This window comes from Artibeus jamaicensis, unplaced genomic scaffold (genome assembly GCF_021234435.1).
Source record: "Artibeus jamaicensis isolate MK-2021 breed Jamaican fruit bat unplaced genomic scaffold, CSHL_Jam_final contig_465, whole genome shotgun sequence".
NCBI lineage: Eukaryota > Metazoa > Chordata > Mammalia > Chiroptera > Phyllostomidae > Artibeus > Artibeus jamaicensis.
This window is the reverse complement of record NW_026521843.1, coordinates 37,836,295-37,845,759: the sequence shown is the minus strand read 5'-3', so window position 1 is coordinate 37,845,759 and position 9,465 is coordinate 37,836,295.

The following is a 9,465-nucleotide window of genomic DNA, read 5'->3' as shown; positions in this document are numbered from 1 at the left end:
TACCAAATTATATTTGTCTACCTATATCTTCTAGGTCATGAGTACACAGAGCAGCTACAAGGTCTGCTTACTTTTCATGTGTGACTCATAAATTTGTCTCACTATTTATAGACAAACACAGTTTATTATATACAAGATCTCTATATTTTAGGATTGCATATAAAATACAAAGGGCATGTTTTTACCTCTGAAACCTTCAAAATCATTTTTCCTAGCCATTACAATAAAGTTATATCAAAATTCCATTTTTAAAAAAGATAATCTGAAAATAATGTAAATAAATTCAGTATTCTGACCTGGAGTAGTTTGAAATATCTAGACATCATTATCCAAAATTAAATGTTCAAGGATTCTGAAAACTTTAGTATGATTAGGTCTAAGGCAAGAATTCACCTAAAAGTCCACAGTATGCATCTGAAATGGCCAGTTTTAGATAATAAAATATACACATACTTATACATATATAATAAATTGTTCTCACATGCATACTAATGCACGCAGGCAGGTATTATGATCTTTGTTTTGCAGACAAATATATTAGGGCTAGGTGATATTAATTGAGATTACCCTCTCAATAACTGATCTTGAACTTGAGTTATCTGAATCCATAGCCTGAACTACTTCCATTTATAGTTCAAGTAATCATTATAAAAGTAGACGAGAAGGAACTGGAGGCCAGAAAGTGGAAGCTGATCGAGTGAAAGAGGAAGCAGGACCTGTACTAACATCCCTTTGCCTTTCTCTACACATGGTTTCATTTATTTTAACCAATTCTCTCCCATGTCATGGGCATTTATTTTATCTCATCCATCTAGGCAGCTGGATGACTAATGAATGTTAAAGCATATGAACCTGACTTAATTTCAGTAGATAGTAGTTATAGTCCTAATTAGGATGTAAAGATTCACCAACTAGTTGCATGTCTCTGGAAAGTCTACATTTGAAAACCAGCATTGCCTGTGCTTGTTCCTCCTTCTCACTTACTCAGCCTCCTGAAACAATACTTTACATACAGTAAGTAGTTTCTTTGATTCTTCCAGCAGCCTTATGAAGCAGGTACTACTCTGATCCTTATTTTACAAAAGAGAAGAGAGGCTCAGAGAATTCAAATGACTTCCCCAAATGACCGAGCTAAGATTTGAAATCATGTCAGTTCAGCACCAGAGCAGAGAGTCACTCCCCACTTTGGCAAATAGCTCTACGAAACCCAGACTCAGTAAAACACATGGTCTAACGCTTCCTCACACATGAGCTGTGCCACCTGGGGCAAGATACCCAATTAGCCAAGGTCAGCTCCCTTCTTATTTGCCAAATAGGAATAGTGACCACAGAGGTTTTTTCTTTACATTTTTTGAGCATTAAGTAATATTATAAATGCAAAAAGTGCTGTATTATGATTATCAGCATTGGGCTAAGGGGGGTAGCTTGATATAGTGAATATTCAGATTGCATAGGCAGGGTAATCTGGGGTTAAAACTGAGTGCTTCCAGGATTATGGTTCTGTGGGAGTTAATCTTAAGATTGAAGCCTTACAGTGGAGGGATTTCACATCCATTGGTTTGTCTTGTTAGTGGTATACGTCATCAATGCAGTTCTAACTTCCTATGAAAAGCAGAGCTTGTCACAAATGACTATGCTAAAGTTTCAGTCAGAAACTGGCATTTACTTTTGTTCATTAGGATATTTGAGCATTATTCTCCCATTTTCTGTCTTGGCAAAGAAGTCAAATTTGGGTGCAATGAAAATCTTTTTAACTGCATTCTTTTTTCTATATAATTTTACCATACTACCGAGCACATATGTATATATTTCTTGTCTCTTTTCTTTTTTTTTCTTTTGGTTCGTTTACTAGGTTTCTTTAACTATGTAGCAATAGTATACGCTGATGAAACTTGCCACATTGAAGCCAAATTCACTTTAGGTAATCCTGGGCCTGATCTTTAGAAACCAAATAATATTCGATAGAATTATCACTTTAGAGTTGTAAGGTTATAAATGCTTTCGTATTTGCAAGGTGTTTTAGATTTCTGAAGAACCATGTGCGGTGGGTCACTGTAAAGATTCACGTTAACCAGAGTTCACATTATTGTATTTTGTGTGGTAAGTATCATTTTCAACTGGAACATGCATATTTGGCCTTTTTGGTTCTGCTCTAACTATTCCTATTTGGAGACAGAACTTCTAAAGAACTATGATTCTATTTTGCTAGTTTAAATTTTGCCCTTTTTATTTAAATATATATTATGTACAGTTCATTTCATAGAGCAGTTACTTGTCAGTGCAACATAAACACTTCTGTAAACTTGTACCTTTTTTGTGTATGAATATTTTGAAATCAAAATAATCAACAGTAAACACCACAACTACAGCTGCAGCTTTAAATATTTTATAATCCAATCAAATTGTTTGAGTAGTAATGCATTTAAATGTTGTTATGGAATCCCCTCCAGACTTTTTAAAATGGTTATTCTGTTCCTGGGCTTGCTATTTATGAAGTTCATAAGGGATGACATTTTTAATAATAGAGCATCTGATTTAGAAAGCAGTGTTTTTTTCCATGTCTTAATATAATCTATGATTTTCTGGCTTAACTTTCAGAGGGACACAACTAAAATTATACTTTTATTAATAAATATATATAGATATGTATGTATCTATATCTATATCTATATCTATATCTATATCTATATCTATATCTATATCTATATCTATATCTATATCTATATCTATATCTATATCTATCTACATCTGTGTGTTATTGCTGCTGTAATTAAAGTGACCTTAAGTGAGAAGCTGTGTTTGAGTCATTTGGCATCTTTTCAGACATTTGGATGAAGAAGCAGTTTTACCTAAGGAGATAAGGTACCAGGCTGAAACCAAATGTGAAAATATATTTATAAAAGGCTCAAAGCAGAGGTCATCTATAATTAAGTATAATGTGATATTTTAGGCCAGGTCTAGGTTCCAGATATAGTTTAAATTATTTTTAAATCTTATAGGCTAGAAAAAAGAATTGGGATAGAGCCCAATTATTGCTACTATCAGTAGAGCTAACATTAACTAAAGTCCTGCTATATGCTATGTCCTGGGCTAAAGCACTTCATACAACCTATGTGGCAATTTTATCAGGTTATTTTCTTCTTTTCAGATGAGGAACTTAAGCCAAACAGTAAATGTTGGGATCAGGGTTTCTGAGCTCAGAGCCTCAAGTTTAATACACATAAATTTAACTAGTACACACGTATTTCATTGCACACATGTATTTAATGCAATTGATGGACTGAGGTTGCTCATTTTCAGAAGCAAATATTTTTGAAGTTTTAAAACACTAATACCCAATAAAACTTTTTTTCAGTTGGATTGTTTTCATTTTAATGTATTAAATGTACCTAAAATGTTTAAACAATTTTGTGTTTGTAATAAGACTGAGAAAAGTAAATTGACATTAACTATTTTTGCTAGCATTTATATAGGCAAACCAATAACTCTTTTTGTGGTTATATTTTAACATGACCCATTTAACTAATGCTTTATTACACATTACATAAAATATTATCAGGCACCATTAAAAGATACTTTTATTTTTAAACTAAAATTTGATGTAGAAACAATATTTTAAGAAAAATGTATAAGAGAAAATAACAAGGGTTTGCACACTGGGTCTTACTAAAATGGCAAGATCACATAAAAATGTGCTTTATAGTTTGTCTTGAAAAAATATAGTTTGGTACCTAATATTCTAATTTGAAATTTAGATTCTAACGTTAAATTCTAATTTTAAATTCACAAAATTTAAAAAGTAGGTGCAACCTTTGAAAATATTTTGTCCTAAAATACTCTGATCAGAATAAACATATGACAAATAGGCAAAAACACTGGAAACATTTGGAACATATGCAACGTAATATGACCGAAGGGGACAGCAAAATGTGAAGGTACAGAGATATGTAGTTTGAGAGAAGTGTCCACCAACCCCTCCCCTTGCTCAGCTTTATTTCCTTGTGGTTTAGTGGGCAGAGACAGTTTCGCCAGAATGGAACAAAAGGACATAACCACGTGGGCCTTGCTTTGTCAAATAAAGTAATTTGCTGATATAATCTTTGGACAATGAAATATTTGGAAGATCCCTTTTTTTAATGCATATTACGTGGTTAGCAATGCATTAAGCACTTTTATACAAAAAGCACTTAACCTTTGCATAATTGCTACACAATATCCATTTTCAACCATTTGAGTTTTTAGAACTCATGAGGTTCAATATCTTACCTGAGGTCACATAATTGGAAGTGAATGGTAGGGCCAGGATTGAATCCCAGGTCTCCCTACCCAATGCTCTAGCCACTTCAAGATGACCTTACAATGTCCCTATGGGTAACTACATCCCTGCTCCCAACCCTCAACTCTCATTTTAAGAAATGTGTGTGAATGAATTGTTTGCTATGAAGTTTTCAGTATACTAGAAGCTACTTGGCTGCTATAAAAAATATTACTGTAACAAAAGCCACTGTTCTTTAGTCCAATTACTAATATCGAACTGAACCATAAAGAACACTTAAAATGTACTGGTGTACGTTGAATGGGATCTTCTCATTGTTACCAGCACTGGTCTAAGGAGGGTAGTTCTTCTCTGGTCCTAGATTGGGCTTTGCTCCTGAATGTAGGGGCTTCTTTTGTCCTCCACATCTGCACTCTATCACCAATAGCTGTGGCCTTCTGAATCAGTTGAATAGTTTCCCCAGAGGAATATTTAAGCTTAACACAAAATTTGATGCAGTTTTGTTGTTCTACTTGCTCAGTCATTTTGAATGTGGCGGCCACACAGTACACTTGCTCATTCAACGGCATCTACTGCCCCCACTGACTAGTACAGTAAAAATTGTCATTGTTCACACATGTGCATTCCAGTTCACTCTCCTTGGCTGCCAGGTTACATCAATGCTGTTTAAACTGTTTTCATTATATTAACAATGGCTGGACTCTTTCTGGACAGACCTCCTTGTATGTCGTAAGTCACTGTATACCTAGCAAGTAGCAATATAGCCTATTAATTGCGGCTCTCCAAGAAAGGGGTATAAAATTTAGTGTTTCACAAATGTACGTGATGACAAAATTATTTTCTTATATATATATTTTCTCATAACATCTCTAAGGACAAGTGTTTGATGAGACCTGGGAGATCTGCTTGGGAAACTCTGAAACACAGGGCCACAAAAACTGTACTGCATGTGATCAAGAATGTCTCTCTGGACCTTAATGCAAACTGTTGCTAATATTACATGACCTAGTATTCACATGAAACAATTGTTGTGAGTTAAGGAGATATCCTTTTTTCCCATATTTTTCTGATGAGGAAACAGACATAGAAAAGTCCAAGTAGATTTTCCAAGGTTTCTTGCTGAAAAATGTTAAAAGACAAAAATAAATAGAAAACAAGCAAAAAGAATCCAGGTTTGTCTGACCAATCTGACAGGCATTCCCCCACACTGTTCTCTTTTCAGTGGTGTTGACTGGCTATTCAGGCGGAGAAATAGTGCTAGTCAACACCCTCCCTGTTCCTGGGTCATAACAGACTTAAGATCAAAACTGAGTTTAATCTCAACATTCAATTAGCTCTTGAGGTGTAAGAGGATGACATCTACTGGGGAAATTTCCAAGGAGTTTAATTACAGACCCACTCACCCTTGCCCACAGGGGAGGATTAGCATTGGAACCTACCAGGGATTTAACCACAAGCACCCAACAGCCAAGTGGTATTTTTTATGTGTCGGGTTTGGTGTGGGGAAACAGTTAAAATCATATATGCTTTACCTTATTTAATCTCCATCCCCTGGTTCTATAAGGTTGGTAATATTTAAACAAAACAGACTCAGAGAAGTTAAACAAATGATCAAAAGTCAAATAGTAAACAGGGTAGCCACGGATCAAATTCATTTCTGACTGATTGCAAAGCCCTCAGGCTTTTCACTAACCATTTTGTCTCCAGAATCTACAGGAATAATCCCTGTTTCAATTTCTCCCAGGGGCATGAATGGATTGGGGTGTAAAAGTGCCATAAACATCCTTGCTGTACAAATGTACCTATTTCCGAAGCTGAGCACTGTGTTTTGTTGTCATCATCCAGGACAAAAGAAATCAGGGGAGTCAGCGTCCCAGCAATTCTGGCGGGAGGCACCGGGACTCTGTCAAATGCCAGAACTGATCTCCCTCCCTGGGAGCAGAAAATCAGGATGGAGGACAGGGATTTCTCTGGAGCTGTGGCAGCCTGGCATCCAGGCAGCTCTGCAGGCTCAGCTGGGCGCTTGTTTTGTGGAAAACAGACCAGTGATGGGACCCCCATGGGACTGTTTTCTTCTACCTTCATCCAAGGGTTTAAGTACTACACTATGGGCTTCTTTTATATATCAGGCTAATTATAAACGATTTAACACTGTAATCTGGAATAAAACTCTTTAGTTTTTATAAATTGACCCTGGGGATAACATATTTTTCTTCTCATTTCTAGAATATGAGTTATTATGGCTTATGGGATAAATAATTTTTACATTTCACGAAGTTTCTGAGAAGATCTGAACATAAATGGTGGCAAGCAAAGATAGAATTCAAATGAAACTATTCAGGAGGTCAATAATTTAACACTTTCAGAAATTATGTAATATCAATTCTCACTGAGATCTGTAAGATAGATTTCTTCATTAAAAATCTATTAAGAGTTGGAAGAATTTATTAAACAAATTATTAATATTTCAGGGTACTGCTAAATAGCAAATTAAAACAAAGCTAAAATAGCACAGGAAAAATATATTTCATGATTAAAAATGAATTTCCACCTGACAGTGAGTTTTACCAAAGGCTAATTATTTCTCAAATATTTCAGTTTGGAATGTTAATCTTTTTTTTCATCATGTACTAAGCAGTAGTCTTGTTTTTTTCTCCATTACTATTTGACTCTTTTTAAGAAAGAAAAACACAAATACTCACATTGGCTATATCTATTGGCTCTTTTTCTTTACATATGCAAATCATAATGATTCGAGAATGAACACTTTTCTTCCTCTTGGCTACCATGTACGACCCTCAATGACCTTCAGTTTGCCCTTGGTAGTTTGGTTATGAGAGGTGTGCATTCTATATATATAAATAAATAAATGTTTTCTAAAATGTTGAACAGATGACAGTCTTAAGGTTTGTGAGCTGTTTCCTTTATACCGAATCAAAAGAGTTCAAACAACAAAGTTCACTAAGTATGGTTTTATCAAAAACTACTTTGAGAAACTACTTTTTAAATCCAAGCAAATATTTGGCTCAATTTATTAAAAACTTTTGAGTGCAGTTGGACAACACTAGGCTGAATTTTTAACAAGATGGTAGTGTGAAGGCATCTAAAGGGATCATTAAAAGCTGGTCATTTGAATTCAAACATTTCAAGGCATTACTAATATATGCAGAAACAATGGAACTTACGTTTAATGCTTTCATTTTCTGTCCATGTACACATACATGCAGGTATCATCTCTCAAATATTTCTTGATCATGTTTTATATAAAACACAGTTTCTTACAGGATCATTAAAACAAAATTGTGACTATTTCAAAAATTAGTCACAGATTAGTCAAGAGGATAGGCAAAATCACAGCAGCTGATTTCTGAATTTTGTGGGACATGTAGTTATAACATACTGTAGAAAACAGTGGATGCCAAAAGTTGTGTCAATTTTAAGGAGCTCTGGAAGGATAAGAAGAATATGGGTATGGTGAGATCAAGTCAGTAAAGACTATGTAGTAGAATGAAAGAAATAGCATTTTACCCTAATGTGGACGATTATAGAAGTAGAATTCTCAATGCACGTTGTGAATTGGAGAGTGCAAATGGCTAGGTTTGGAGGAAATTTAGGAAATTTGAAGTGGTCCATTTAACAATTCCAGTGTTTGAGCAGAGGGGAGATGATGAGAAAAGCTTTCATAACAATTAATCTGGGACGGGGCAGAAGTTGAGTTGGAGTTGAGAGATAAGAGGCCATTATGACCATCGTTGGAGATGTTCAAACATAGGCTGGTGACAACTTTGCAGACATGTTAAAGAAGAACAAAGCATCAAACAGGGAGTGAACTGGATTTTAAAGTCCTTTCCAGCTACAATTTAAGGAAGTAGGATAGAGCACTGGGCTCAGGGCCTCCAATTTGCATGCTGGTTCTACCTCTAATCTGACTACGACCTTGGGCAAATTACTTAGTTTTGCAAGTACTCCAGGGCTTGCTCATCTGTAAAATAGGAACAATTTTAGAATCTATTTCATCATGTTAAGTGAGGTTTAAACAGTGTAGCATATATGAAGCCCTTAACACAGGACTTCAAACAATTAAGACTTCAACAAATGTTTTCCTGTACTATTTTTCGATTTCTAGACATTAAGGCTTTCAATTATGTTAATAGAAAGGGGTAAACATGGTTTAGATAGGGAAAACCATGCTGCAGTAGATTCGCAGGATTTGGAAATTCATTTCATTATTAAATGTAGATCAAACTGGGGCAGAAGATGGGAGAAATGAACAAAAAATAAAAATTTTAAGAATGCATAACTATGAGTATTGGACTACTTCTATTCAAAATTAGAAAGGGAGAATTTAAAAAAAGAGTTCTCTGAATTTTCTTTTGGAATTGATGAAGTTTTTAAACTTAAATTTATGGATATATATACATATCTAAAACTATATGTTGTATATAGTTTTTAAATTGTTTGCTTCAAATTTGAGCAAACAATCAGGCATTTTACTTTTTTCTCTCTGAGCTAAAAATCTTAGAAGTGATGCTTTCAACATGCCTGTTGGCACTGAATGAGCAGTTTTGGTACTTAGTGCAACAGCATAGACTAGTGGTAGGAAGGAAGATTGTAACTAGGATGCCTGAACGCTGCTTTTGACCAATCCAGGGCCCACTTCGGTTTTAGGCTGCAAATACAACAAAATTATCCATAGCTATAGGAACTGACCATTTGACCAAACAAAACCAGTTTAAGAAATAGTTATTTTAATAAGACTTGTTTACTACTAACAGGGATATTGGTAAAATTCTTTTTTGACTGCTGCAATAAGTAGCTTAATGGTGATGATCACATATTCAAATATTTTAAATGGTATTTCTTTTCCAATTGAAAACTTTATCTATTTAAAGACATCATGTATTGAAAATGGAGCTGTATTAGTTTTTAATTTGTACTATGGGAGATTATGGTGTCATTTCTTTGTACTGAATTTCCTTATCCAGATAGTGCTTTTAATATCAATCACCAAACATTTGTGTGCACTGCAGATACTTCAAGGGAAAACAGAATTCACTGAGATCCCACATTTAGAAGTTTAAAAATCAAACATGCATAGAACTTACATCTTAATGCAAACTGTTGCTAATATTACATGACCTGAAATAATTTTTGTGAGATAAGGAGATATATATTTTTTTTTTGTATTT